Source organism: Ruditapes philippinarum, unplaced genomic scaffold (assembly GCF_026571515.1).
Source record: "Ruditapes philippinarum isolate M1 unplaced genomic scaffold, ASM2657151v2 ctg6298_1_1_1_1, whole genome shotgun sequence".
NCBI lineage: Eukaryota > Metazoa > Mollusca > Bivalvia > Venerida > Veneridae > Ruditapes > Ruditapes philippinarum.
In genome coordinates this window covers 113737-129984 of record NW_026861886.1, presented here as the reverse complement: position 1 = coordinate 129984, position 16248 = coordinate 113737, and positions in this window count along the sequence as shown.

Below are 16248 nucleotides of genomic sequence, written 5' to 3'. Positions count from 1 at the left end.
TTTTACCTTCGTCATGGAAAATATAAAACAAATAGTTTTGCAATCTTCCTCCGCCTCTTATCTAGCAGGTTTTTAAGAGACAAGGGTGTTTTATTTTTTAATTTAATATAAAAAACAACAACCCAATTTAAAAAATTTGGGTGCTGTTTTTAATATTAGAAGTTTACCAATATAAATAGTGAGTAACAATATATTTAAGACACGATTTATTTAGTGGTAAGACAATTACTTCGCTAAATTATTTGCAAATAAGAAACTTCTGATAAGTCGGGTATATTATGTAGGGTCGGTGCTAATATATCGTAATGTTTGCTCTGTAATATATTATTTTTTCGCAAATCATTTATTATATATATTCTTTCATACAATTTAGAAATCTCAGTTGTTTTGTAATAATAAGAAGTTATATGTATTTTTTTTTCTTTTATTTACAGTAATTTACCACACAAACAAACATCACATGCAGAAAGACATATAACATGCCTGTGAATAAATGGTTATCTGGATGGCAATTCGTTTTTCGTTTTATTTCGTGTCATCACAATTTGAGTATATTTATACTCGCCATCAGTTGTCATACATGGGTCCTTGATTTAAAGTCTCATCCAAAAGAGTGTTTGGCCAGCCCAGGAATTGAACCTTCAATGTCGAGATTACATTAGTCTTGCTCTCTAACCGACTGAGCTATGCGGGCTGGCATATAAGACACTTTTGCTTCCCCAGGACTCATAACCAGCATTGCATGGTGCCATGAGGAATCATGATTGACATGTGACCCAAGTTGGGCTTGAACCCATGTTTGCTACATCAAGAGATAGTCTGTCACACCTTAACTACTAAAGAAACAGTCACCATTGCAGTCTGACCTCCTTGACTGTGCAATATTCATATTTTTATGACTATACTGTACAACAAAAGGACATAAAAGCAGATCAACATTGAAGCTTATCAGACAAAAGTGTGAAGAGTGGATGAAGTCAACATGTGCCTACTTTAATGAGCAGGCTTATAAAACTTTGAAGCTTAAAGTTTCAGATTTTAGTACATGGCAAATAGAAGAGAATACAATCTTGCCATAACTACATGTATATTTATTATGCTAATAACCATGCTGACTTCCTTAATATTTCACTTATGTTGTATTTTGTAAATGGAAAACACTTAAAGGAGCTTCACTGAGGTCAATATAAAACATTTGAAATCTTTACATAGTTATTGATGTGAAACACTTAAAACGGAAAAGCTGCAAAGGATTATTAAAAAATATAATCATAATGAAATTGAAATTTGAAAGTTAGAGCAATTTGTAGCCAGATTTGTGTGAAAAGTGTTGCACATTATATTGCACATTATGTTGCACATATGTTGGGTCATTTTGCACATTCTAGAAAAAATGGGTTGAGAAAATGACCTGAAGTATTGCAAAAAGACCTGACCTACATCAAATGGTACACAAATCTCGAAAAAATACTTCCAGTCCTGTCATGTCAAAAAACCTCAGTTGAGTCACTTTAAAGCAACATAAAGCCATCCATAAAGTTCCTTTATTTTTGTTACATGTATTTAAAGATGAATATATTAACTTCTAAAGGAAATTTATTTCCATTATGGGTTTTGTCAGTGCAAGTTAATGAAATTAAGATGTTACTTTGATTTCCTTGTATAAATTCAGATTGGCAATCATGCATTTAACACCATTTTTTAGATATATAATTACATTTTCTTTTGTGGCTGCTGGGAGTTGAACAAAACTTTTCCAAGCTTTATTTCCCTGTATTGTCACAACATTGTTTAGTTTTTAGCTTTATTCAATGACCGCCCTACATGGCTTTCACGTCCCTGAATACAAACACTTAAAATACAGTACAGAACAAGAGGATTTTATTTCCCCGATGAAAGATAGTTTCTCGTTACGATAAATTGGAACAAACGAAGTGGAAGTTATACGTGGGTGAAGACCTGACATTGTCGAACAGTTTCTTTGTTCGCTGATTGAATCTAAATCATACACGACCACTGTAGGGCAATCGAAAAAAATAGCTGTGCTTTACTATAGTTACATGACTGCACGAGATCTCTGATTGATGATTAAAGTAACAGCTTGCGACTGGTAAACTGTCGAGACGTGAACAAACGGAAAAAAGACACTTCTCGGCAGTGTTATTTGTTGCGACAAAATATATGCATTAATTAACAATGCATTCCGTTTTTTGAACATCATTTTAAACTGATTGGTTGTGAAGAACACATATGAGCCGTGTCATGACAAAACCAACATAATGGGTTTGCGACCAGCATGGATCCAGACCAGCCTGCGCATCCGCGCAGTCTGATCAGGATCCATGCTGTTCGCTATCAGTTTCTCCACTTGTAATAGGGTTTGTAAGCGAACAGCATGGATCCTGATCAGACTGCGCGGATGCGCAGGCTGGTCTGGATCCATGCTGGTCGCAAACCCACTATGTTGGTTTTGTCATGACACGGCTCATATATAATATACAGAACATTATACATTTATCAATGTCTTGAAAGGTTTTTGTGTAAAATGTTAATTACTGCTTTAAATAATTATGTAATATTTTAATAACAAATGGGTGTTACCTAATGAAAAAGTACACAATGTAAAAGAAGAGTTGGCAAATTTGCAAAACAAAGTCAATAGTCAGTAATGCATTTATAATGTCATGTCAAATATTTTTGTTGCATTAAGACTTTTCTATTTTTGCTACATTGCTTTATAAAAACAAAATTTCTTTAAGAAAATAAGACCTGCCCTTAAAAGATATTTAATTTTGACAGCATAAAATGTTTGGGTTTTTTATTTCCCTATATTTTGACAGTGGACAATGATTTTAAGGTTATTTAACTTAAGTTAGCATTTAAATCACTAAACTATATTGTGTTTTGTATTTTAGGCCCAATTTTGTTCATAGTATATATCTAAACCTTATAATGTTTAACATTAAGAAATGTTACATACAAGAACTGTGCAAAAACCTTTATGACTCATTTTGCAATGATTTTAAAGTGTTTTTGAGAAATTGTAAACCTATTTTTTCCATTTAAATTTGCTAGATTTGTTATAAGTCCAATATTTGCTTTCTGGCATGAGCCATTTATATTAACTTATTTTTGGGACACCATTCAATTTGAACCAAATATCATAAATAAACTTTTTATTTGCCATCTGTGAACATTTCTATAATAGTCTGTCATTGGCGTCCGCGCCGAAGCGCGGCGCTCTTATGGAATGAGATCAGATTTTGTGAAAGGGCGACAGCAACTTCTCGAGCCTTTTAGTTGGTCATAATAAAAGCCGAAAATTCCGATCGGTATGAGGGTGCTTGATTATTAAATAAGAATGAAATGTCGCGATATGTTACAATGAATTTTCGCAATGCAAACATTTACAAATGAAATAACCTTTTCCGTCAATAAATCGCGCTCTTCGGGGTTTTTTATTTTATCATTTTGTAGTACACAGTCGGTTATCATGTCATGGTATGTTATTGTTGTACATGTATCCTAGAATGATCAGTTGATGACCTAAAATATTCCAAAAACCTATTTATAGATATATCTTTTTATCACTCCTATCGGTAAATGCCGGTCTCTCCCGGTCTATTTTGACCAGGATTTACTAGTGACCGGCGAATAGTACCACACGTTTATTGTCCGGTCTCTCCCGGTTTTGGAGTAGATGTTTGATATCGTTACAATTAGAAAAAAACAACACAATAGCATGTTTCATTTTATCTATATGAGATAAAAACAATAAATATGTACACGGATTTATATGTAATATAAATTCGTGATATGTACAATAATTGAGAAAAAGGTACATTTTTTTATGGTATTAAAATGACATTATCAACTTTGAAACATTTTATTTAATTATTCAATTTGTTATCCGTGTTTAGTAAAGATGCCGAGGAATTATTCAAAGTTACAAATTAGATTTTATGAATTATTCAATTGATCGATAATTTAAAAAATGATAAAGAAAAATACAATGTACATGTACATGGTTTAAGAATAAACAATATTATATATTGAAAGATAAACCATAATTTACTGACTTTTTCCAGTTAAGCTTTGACTTATAATCGTCGGTCAATATGACAATTGAATTCTTAAAATTTATTTTACAATTTTAATAAAAAAGAGTAGTAAAAACTCAGTATTAAAATAGCACATAAAACACAAAAAAGAATAAAAGAAAACAATATTCATAAAATTTGTATTTTTTTTTAATTAAAATTAATAGATATTACAATTATTGTATAATAAACAATTATGCTCAACATGATCAACATGGTAATATAACCAGTGTCATATTTTTACTAACTTAAAGTGTGAACAGATACCTTAAGGGGGTCTTCGCTAATAGCGATAACATGTACATAATAAGGGACAAATGTGTGGTACGTGTTGATCATGCGTTACACATATGGATTATAAATGATTGCATACATGTATATCCGTTGCTATTAATAACCACGATCATAAAGAAATAACAATCGCCTCGGTCAATATTAATTTTTTCAGTACATATCACATCATATTCAACAGCTAAAAAGTCCATATTTGTATAATATTCTAATCTCTAGCATGCTAATCAAAGTTCATAATGAACAATGTCTTTCGTCCGCTCATTCATAAGTGGTATACATTTCTGGTAGTTTATAAGAATATCTTGTCATCATATGTGTACTAGTTCATCTTCACTTGCTGCATTTCTTGCTTGGACGCCCTTTGATGCTTTGCATCAATGCTTTTCTTGTTTCTCTTATAATGAATGGAAATATCCAGCAAGAATACAATTTGGATGGATAACAAAGGATCAATATTATTGTGGCTAGAGGCACGATGTCTCCCGTGAACAAAACTTTTCTATCATTTCCTATGATAGTCTTTATTCAATTTGCTTTAATAAATTTGCTAAAAAAGAATTGGTCATTTATAGATAAGACATGTTAGCCACTGTCAATGTTTATTCTGTAGGATCAAATGTTGACAGCTGATAGTGAATTGATATTTACCTTGGGGAATGAAGTGTTTGTCAAAGAGAGAAGTGCTCCTTGAAGACTAAAACCATTTCTGCATGATATAGAATAGTCACTGATAGTGTAAGGGCCATAAGCTGGGTTTTAATTTCCTGTTTTTCTCTGTTTAAGGTCATTCTGTCCATGAACTGACCACAGAATGACCACTGTGTATTGACAAACTGATAATACTCATGTTTTACAACATTTGATAAAGTCTGGTTGACCCTTGATAGATTATAATAGTAACTTTATCACAATCTTTCATATAAAAGTTTGTGGCCTTTATTTAGTAGATATCAGCAGGGCATTGGCACCAGTCAAAAATGGATTGATTGGTAAAATATAAAAGGAAAAGAGGCAAGTATGTACTTGTAACAAGTTGTCCCTTCAATTTGTAAGTGAAATTGGTATATAACATTATTAATAACTGTAAATGTCCAAAATGTGTGTCAGAGATTACATACTACTGGGATTGCTTTTTATTTCTTAAATATCTCTTTATTGGTAAACCCAAGATATGTGATTTTTTTCATACATGTATGCAGATTATTCTGGTGACATACCAGACCTGTTCAGTAGATACTGATTTTAAACCTGTACTTAGCTTCATATCCACAGGAAAAATGATACGCACAGTTGGCATGGACCTTCTTGTACACATTCCTTAAATCTAAACTTTGTGTTTATTTCAAAATTGGAATTGGGAAAGGCCTATTAACAAATAAGATGGTGTCTTGATGCCCGAGAGATGATTAGGGGGATAGGGATGCTTGAGGCATGGGCATTCCCAACAGCATTTGGCAGGTGTCCTTGGGGAGTGGGAATGGTTTCAAACTCACAGGAATATCAGGCGTAGGAGGTGATCCAGAGTGGGTCAGAACACAGCATGGAGACCTTTTTATTGTATTCCAAGTCAAATATTCAGCTCTTTATTACGTCTACTGCCCTAGAATGGCATTAGTGTGAGGATTTCTACCCGAACAATCACAAACTTCATAGAGCTGGCATGACGGCAAGAAGACAGCAATCTGCATTCCATGGAAGTGAAACCACATCCAGGAACGTCTCCAATTGGTGAACATTCACATCAGATGGACGCTTATTGACTGGACCCCAGTACTGTTCACTGATTAATCCAGATTTTTTGTGTACTTCACTAATAGATGAGTCTGGGTATGGAGATTGCCCAATAATTGCACCCGTATGCATTGCTAACCATGACTGTAAATGGCACGGGCATGTGTAGGCAGATATTAGCATGCAGGGAAAAACAGAATTTTATATCATTTAAAACGGCACATTAACAGCTTTATGATACATGAGATGTTAGATGTATACCTCTGCCCATACGCATGTGCTATGTCCCTGATTTCATTTTGATTGGCCACAATGCTTGTCCAGATGCTGGTCAGGGGTCACAACAAGTACCGGCAGACAGCAACTATAGAGAGAATGGACTGGCCAGCAAGTTCCCCAGACTTTTATCCAATTGAACATGCCTGGGGTATGCTGACCAGTCCAGTCAACAACTGTTCCAGAGCTCCAACAGACACTACTGGACTTAAGTGGGCTCGAATCCCACAACAAAGCATGAGGCTTAATGGCAGTATGAGAAGTTGATGCCAAGCAGTAATCCAATCACAAATGGCCACCACTTGTGATACTAAAGTGAAATTCAGGCACCCTTATACTTAATTTTTCCAAAAAGCCTCATTTTATTACCTTTCCGTGTTATCCCAAATTGATTGTCCTCACTTATTGTTTGTCTGCTCATTCCTTTTGTGGCACAATTAAAGCAGATATCTAATGAACAAATTTTCAGAATCACAGTCAATATTTCTATATTTTCTATATTTTAACCTTATGTAAGGAATAAGTGATCATTATAAAATTTTAAGTAGTATACATAATTATGTGCATGAGAGAAACAGATTAGATGTTAGCCATATGATATGTATAAACCCAATATATCTAGCTAAATATTTCTATATGGATAAAGCCATTCATCATTTGAGGGAAAATTTCAAAATATATATTGACTGCATAAATAGCAAACAGTGCAGGCTATGTATGTGGTCTACACTGGTAGTGGCACCTGAGCAGGCTATTAAGATTAATAAGCTAACAGCTGATGACACCCCCAGTTCCCTATATTTACTGTCAAAAGTATGGTGTCTTGTTTTATCAACTTTGAATTTTATCACCTTAGCTTAGGACAACATGGACACTTATAAAAGATAATGCTAAATTTCACTAGTATTTAATTTTGTCAGTCACCAATGCAATATTATCATCATAAATCTGATAATTATTGTGGAAAGACTACTATACATATGTAAATTAAGATGATAACTATTGAGAAAAATTGTTAAATAGTCCCGGAAGGCATTTATTATCACTTTCCTCTGTGTTTGACAGTTTGAAATATAGGAATTCTTTTTTTAATTTGCATCAGTAAGAAACCATCCTAGAGTTAGATGGTATCAGACTGTCAGTGACCTTTTGCTATGACTCTAAAAATGTTTAAAGCACCAGTATAGCTGTGATAGTGTGTGGGATTGCATTCTATGACTATCCTCATTTCTTTCATATTTATGATTACAATATATGAGCCGCGTCACGACGAAACCAACATAGTGCGTTTGCGACCAGCATGGATCCAGACCAGCCTGCGCATCCACGCAGTCTGATCAGGATTCATGCTGTTCGCTGTCAGTTTCTCCACTTGTAATAGAGTTGGTAAGCTAACAGCATGGATCCTGATCAGACTGCGCGGATGCGCAGGCTGGTGTCGCAAACCCATTATGTTGGTTTTGTCATGACGGGGCTCATATGTTTTATTGAGGGTTTTCTTTAATTTAACCCATTGTAAAACAAAATAAATAATTTGTATATTTTATTCTTGATTACAAGCTAAACAATCATTGATCAGCCTAACTATAGTGTTTCTAGATTAATACAATGGCTACATTGTTCATACAACATGTATAAAACAGCCATTAAATTTAAGAAAACATGAAAAGATGTCGTAAATGATTGTTTTAATTGACAATAAATTGGACATTGATCAAACAAAAATGATTCATCTTTTCAACATTTATTGACATCATAGCCAGTAGGTTAGAAAATAATATGCTTTTAAAATTTTACAATTTATTTTCTCTACATGAATGGAAAACCGCTATGTATTTGACTTTTATAAACCAAACTTAAATGTGTATAGTTTACTTATGTCATTTTCTTTTAACCTCATAGGTGCCCGGACACCAGCTTTCCCCTGTACTCCTCATGATATAAAGGGCTTAGGGTTTGCAAAATAATTGATATATTACATTATTAGAAAGGCTTTTTTTGTGAAGTTTATATTGCCATTTTGCATGGTAAAAATGTATCATTTGTATCACCACCATTTAAACAGTCTGGGATACCAACAGTATATCTAGCCTGTGACTGCAGATAAGCCTGGTACTATACTCGGGGTAAATCTCTTTCAGTTCCAGCAGGCTAAATGTTAAAATGTACATAATATGTATTATGTTTACAGACACAGTGTATCAAATGCAAGTACTCTCTTTGAAACAGCTAAAGAATGTGCAGATGCCTTACTTCTGTTATGGACAAGCTTTGTTAGACTTGGCTCGAATGGAAAATGAATTGCAGGGAAACGCCATTCAAGGAGTTGCTTATTTTTTACCCTGGAATTCTTTTCCACATGAAATACTTTAATAATTGCTTTTAAGGAAATATGCCCTTTATTGTTGTGGTATGTACACCACTCTTGAACAATAAAGGTCCATAAACCCAACTACTTTTACAGCATTTTGTCAATGCACTCTATATTCAAATGCAATATTTGTCTTTCACCTTTATCTAACATTTAGTCATCTTGAGTATTTATTAATACATTTTGCTCCACTGATGATTACAATCCTGAGATTTGAGACAGAACTCATAAAATATTTTACAACCTCAAAGCCTGGACACAATGGACATTTGCAATAACAACCATATAATATAATCACCTGCAACCTGAGTGACATTGCGTGACGGTGTATAACTTCTGAGGTAACTATTAAAGAAGTTTAAGGCTTCTCAAACCTTCAGGTACAACCTTTGTCTGTAAACTTTAAGCCTTTATTTAAGTTATCAAACATGTGCTACATAGACCAAATCATATTAATTTTATTAATGATATTACTTTTTGTTGACTATCAAATATAAAAATAGAATTAATATAACAGTCATTGACTTTTTAACCCTGTATAATGATCTTTTTTATGAATTATGATTTCTTAAAGGTTATAAGTATAAATATGTATATAAATGACCCATGCAATTTAACCCTCTTATGGTTACTGTGAGATGCCACATTAATTTAACATGTTTATAGTAGTCACTATTAAAGGTACATTAAAGCTATCTTTAGATAAAAAAAATCAGATACAATTATATTAATTGTTCAAAAATCAGAACCATTTTCAACCTTTTCTGGATCTCTTTAGACAATGAACTTTAATAATTTGTACACTATGAATAGAAGCTAGGATATGGGTGGGTACTAATTTCAGACCTGGTAAAGGCTAGTACCTGAGCCTGAATTACCAAGGGATGATGAACTTAAAGATCCATTTCCAGTAATATCATGTCCTATATGGAAATGTCCCATTAACTAGAAAACTAGCTCATAAACTACTTTTATATACACTACCAAACAAAATATATTATGATTATGTCCCCTTTTGAAGAAGAAGGGGTATATTGCTTTGCACTGAAATAATAATGTTGGTAGACCAAACCGTTTCCAATCAATAACTTAATAACGCCTGATCCTAGGAACTTTATATTTGGTATGGAGATTGTTCATACCATGCAGTAGATGACCCCTATTGATTTTTAGGTTCAGAGGCCATGCTCACATTGACCTTTTATATCAAAATGGTTTCCAACCAATAACTCAACAACCCATTGACCTTTGGCCCTAAAATTTCAGATTGCAGGTTTTTGGCCAATCACTTGACAACCAATGGATCTTTGGTGCTCAAACTTCACAGACACATTAGTCTTTAGTGGTAAAGGACCCCTTTTGAACTTTTGGTTGGGACTCAAAGGTGAAGGTCACTGTCCTTGTATGCTAAAACGGTTTCCAAGCAACATTGCATGCAACTTCTGACATGCTAATGAGTGGGCAATTATGTTTTACAATATCTATTTTCAGTGCATTTGCAAGGAGCAATTATAACTCTTTTATAGATGTGTTTGCATGATCTTTTTGATGTATCAGATATCAATAACACAGGTACAGTCTCCACCTTTCAGGCTAATATTAATAAATTAAATTTATCATTGTACAACAATGATAGGCTAATTTATTCACATTTGTCTCTTTCACACTTTATCAAGTACTTTAATAGGATAGGACTGAGTCAGAATACTAGTTTATTTTGCATTCACAGCAAATAAGTGCATGTAATGTTGAATAAATGGAAATACATTAATTACTCTCCATTAATATGAAATGTCATATTCATGTTCTGAACTGCACGTTATTACAAATGTAATACATTATTAAAAAAAACTGACTATCTATGAGATAAAATATAAATCTAATATTGTTTAAAGATCATAGGATTAATAATAAAATGATCATGAAAAACTGTATGTTCATACATCAGGGAAATGTTTTAGGCAATCTCTTTAATATACCAATGTATAAATGCATAATTCATGGCATATCAATGTGATATTTGCATGTTTGAACACTGGGGATATCTCAAGTGGATGTTGATTACTGTCCTTAAAATGAGAACCATACTCAATTATTCATATGATTTATGTTTAACATCAGAAGTGTGTGACATTTATGACACCCTCCTGATTATATGTGAGGATGAGAGGCTTTGTTGTAATGGTATGGTCAAATTATGTTTTTTAAGACATTCCACCAGTGTTACAGCTGTCACATCGTCACCTTGGAGCAAAAAGTAATGTAACTGACATTTTTTGAGAAAATCACTTTTTGTCATTATTTGGTTAGAAATACAAACTTTCACCAGTCTCTGAAGTTTAGAAGCTGAATTTTGATAAAAAATGACTTTTTTGGCATAAAAATAAAAAATGTAAGTGCAGCTTCAGAATTTGTTGGTGCAAAAACTACAGTAAGTACACTTACATGAGTTTTTGCGCCAATGTTTATACAGATAAGTTGAAAATAATTTGATGCAAAAAGTATTGTAACTGCATTAAAATATTTCACTACTGCATTAATAAATAGCAAAATTATTTCTAAAATACAAATTTTATATATAAATCTACTTTAGGAAACTAACATTTAAAGAAAATGTTTTATTTTAATTTAACAACAAACAATATAGCTTAGGAATATTTCAGTATTCAAATTTTGTTGATATTTTTAAATGATTCAAGTAATATAATAGCTGTCATTGATTCGGTGGAAAACAAATATAAGATGAAAAAATTTTGATGATACACAGATATATTAATAATTACGTACTACTTGTCTCTTAATTCTTTTCCATAATTGTTTAAAATTTAATGCTTTCAGTAAAAACATGGTCTTTTCATAAATGTGTCCTGTTTCAAACAAATGCCCATTGCATGATTTTTGCTAACAATTTTTTGTCATCACTGCCATGAAATATGCTTCTGCATAATTATGTTTTGGTTGAATTTTCATAATTTCTAGACATTCAATTATTAAATCAAAAATATTGATTTTCTAAAATGTGTACTGATCAACAAAAAATTATCAACGATACACATCAATATCATTTCTATTGATGACAGCTCTAAGTAATTTTTTTTTCAATTGTTTACTCAATTATTTATTATAAAAATAAAGATAAAACTTGCTTAAAAGATTTACATTCTTATTGTATTATATAAGGACAACTGTATTATAAAAATGTAACTGCAATTTCACTGTTTATAGCCCTGGAAAGAAACAGTTGCTAACATTGGTTTTTCTTTTATATTTTAATTTCTATAAAAACATGGCAGACAAAGGCATGTAATCTGTTTCAATAATATATTGGTCAAAACCATAATTGCTAGTATGTTAAGTCTAATGTGGTGCATCTACAACTCCCATACATTCATACATATAGAATGGGGTCTATTATCAAAAATTAGAATGACTCAGTTCATTCTCTATGTCGTGCATGTAAAACACTTTAATTAACAGAAAATCTGAATTTTCAAAGACCCAAACCACATTATGTCACAGAAATTAATCTGAATTTTTATATAAAATCAAAGCTATTAAACCATGATAGTGATATGACATATAATTTTTAAAGTTTGGTGGCAGGAAATAAGACAATTTGAATTCAATATATCAAAATTTTGAAAAGAAGAAGCAATGAAAACAAAATATTTATAAAAATTAAAGTCTGTTCATGAGAGATATTATAAAAGGATCTCACTGGGATATTTATATATGTTGGACAAGAAAAGTTTAGGATTCTTAGCAGGTTCATCCAAAATCTCGACTACATCCAACCAAAATGTTCAGATAAGTTCAAGATTCCTAGTAGTTTTATCCAAAATCTCAAAGTCTATGTCCCTGTGATGGTTGGATATTATTGAGACATAGATATTATGATATATAGATCTCTAAATGCCCCTTTTTATAACAAATACATAAATAAACTCATTAGAAAATGACAACAGTAAAAAACATGGTTAATCTTCACTTCAGTGTTGTTATGTTTTTTCTGGTCCTCTGTAATCATTGATTCCAGCACTTTTAAGTGTTGAAAATTGAGTACAGCTTAAGTTGGTGCTAGGGGGCGTGAGGGATGTTGCACTTTTCATTATTGCTCATGTACAGACTTAATCAAGTAAGTCTGCAGTTTTCATGTAATTTTGTTGTGATTAATGCTTACATTAACTTTGAAATTAAAAAAAATACACTGCTTTGGATTTACTGTTACTGTTTTAAAATTAATTTTAAAATATTCAGTTTTTAAACTTCCTTTCATATGTTTAATGTATTAAATGTGGTTCATAATCGACAAAGACCTATTTTAAACAAACCTTACAATTAATTTGTTTGTAATAAACATTTTTCAATGACTATGCAATGCAGTAACTGCGATACTTAAAATTAAAGTTAGTGCAAAAACTATGGTAAGTGCACTTACATCACTTTTTGCGTTTAAAATCACAGTGCAAAAAGTCATGTAAGTGAAGAAGAATGTCTAATTTCTTTTTACCCATAAATGAATCATTGTAATGTTTAAAACCAATTTAATAATACTTATTAATGATATTTCAACATTATTGTCTGGAATTAAAAGGGTTTACTCAAAATGAACAAATCAGTTTTTTGTGTCTCCTGTAAAATTTCAAAAATGTCAGTTACAGTACTTTTTGCGCCAAGGTGACGACATGGTCCCAACTCAAGTAAAACATCCGGTGTTACACTTGACCTTGTATATTGAATTACCTGTAAAACCTTTTTCAATAATTCAATTGAAAGCACATTGTCTGTATAAATTATGCTTGGGCTGAAATGACTTAAATTAATTTTATTTAAACCCCTTCAACACTTCAAGAAAACTACCTCAAACTAGAGGAGTAAGGATTTGCCTTGTAGATGTATGCATGAGAAACAAAATGTAAATGGCAATGGATTTGAGAGTGTTTCAATAAGCTTATAGCTTCCAACATAATCAAACTGAAATAAATTTGTATAAACTAAATAAAATGGCAACACATTGCAATTCACATTGTGATACATTTATAATTATATGACTGATAATGTAGCAATACATGCACAATTTCTTGAGGAAAAAAAAACAAAAAGAAAAAAGCCAGATTTTTTTTTTCTGATTAATATTGCAAATAATATTACAACTATTGTTATTGATATAGTTAAAGAGACTTGACTGAAAACCAAACAGGGAGTTTGTATTTTTAACCAAACACGGTTTTTGTTTTCATACATTACTTTTGCAAATGTAAAAAAACTGACATGTGTTCATATGAAATATATAAAAACCAATTGGTATCAAGTTAGAGAGTAATGTACTGTGCCAACACACACATGCAAAAATGTGTTGTTTGCAAAAACAAATAATATGATATGTTTTGTGACGTAAAGATTTGCGATGCAAACTGCAATATATCATGTTGGGAATTTATAGAATCTATTCATTATGATTTATCATGTTTACTGCCACTGAAATTTGACAGTTTTATTTCAAGGGATTTTAGTATTAAAATTGTATAGCCGCCATTGTCAGACAACATAGATTTATTTAGCTGTGCTGGATCATCTCAGGATCTATGTCTGTGGCACAGGTCTCTCCTTATTGCCCCCTTTACAGCTCAATGGGTTAATACAAATACAAAATTGAGCCGCGTCACGACAAAACCAACATAGTGCATTTGCGACAAGCATGGGTCCAGACCAGCCTGCGCATCCGTGCAGTCTGATCAAAATTCATGCTGTTCGCTTATCAACCCTATTACAAGTAGAGAAACTGATAACAAACTATGTTGGTTTTGTCGTGATGCGGCTCATATACAAATATACTATAATGATACATGGCAAGCAGCAAAGTGGCTCATATAATTTATAAAGTTTGTGATATAAAACAGAGTGATTCGGGTACCATTTATAATGTCTGTGATGTGAAATAGTCCTGTGCCAAACTCATAACTGCTTGATCTCGAATTAATCTGTCTACATTCCTGTTTTATTGTAAAGTTCCCTTAAGCTTTGAACCTTCAATACTTTAGGCTTTAATGTACTTTTTCCCACTGGTGAATCTATGTTTAAAATGTTTCTCTATTGCAGCTTGTGACCCTCTACAGAAGAACTTACATTTATATTGTGTTATAAACTGATTTAGGTAGGACATGAGAGATGAAGAAAGGAAGAAAATTATACCCTTCCCCACACCATGCAGCTCTTATTCAGCTTGTTCATTATTTGAAAAGTGGTATTTAAATTCTTGAATGACTTGAAATATAATTGTTACATTTTGCTTAAGGGTGATATTTAACTTTATGTTGAGTCACTATAATAAATTCTCTCTTGCAATTATCCGTAAAGTGTGAACGTGATCGTAATTGCTTTCTAAATCAGATAGGTTTTTCCTTAACAATTGAGAAGTAGCAATCATTAAGATATGCATCTATCCATTTATTCCATTGTAATATATTGTTTGCCCTTAACAAAGTCAAACACCCTCCTTTAAAAGCTGATTTGATTGCAACAACAGTATTGTATATTCAGCTGTTTTTGGTATTTTAGAGGAAAGTTTCACATTTATAACGTCAGCCATGGTTATGGGAGCAACAGACATTAAACATTCAAAGAATAAATGATCACTGAAAATATACAGTGAGGGAATAGCATACATGCAATGCTAAAATAACAGGCAAGGCATGCTGAAAAAGACAAGGCATGCTGAGATAAGAAATGCTGAAAAAAATTAGGCAAATAACCAACAAAACATGCTTAGAATAAGACAAGGCATGTTGAAATAACAGACAAGGCATGTTTAAATAACAGACAATGCATGTTGAAATAACAGACAATGCATGTTGAAATAACAGACAAGGCATGCTGAGATAAGAAATGGTGAAATAACAGGCAATTAACAGACAAAACATACAACATATAATTCATGAACAACATAATTAGAAAGAGACAAGGCATGTTGAAATAACAGACAAGCCATACTGAAATAACAGATAAGGCATGTTAAAATAACAGACAATGCATGTTGAAATAACATACAAGCTATGCTGAGATAAGAAATGTTGAAATAACATGGCTTGCTAAAATAGAGACTTGCTAGAAGAAAAAAAAAACAGACAAAATGCTTGAATAACAGACATGAATGCTTGAATAATGGACAAAGAATGATGAGATAACAGACAAGGCATGTAGGAATAACAGACAATGCATGGCGTGATAACAGACACAATTAGACAATGAATGCTGAAATAACAGACAAGACATTATGAAATAACAGGTGAGCTTTATGCTGAAATAACAGACAAAGCATGCTGAAATAACATGAAATGAAATAAATTGAAAACAATGCAGGAATAAGAAAAATGCAGTTATTGAGTAACAGACAAGAAAGTTGAAATAACAGGCAAGGAATTTTGACAAGTTATTTTGAAATTGGAATGCTAGAACAAACTGACATATTTATTTTAG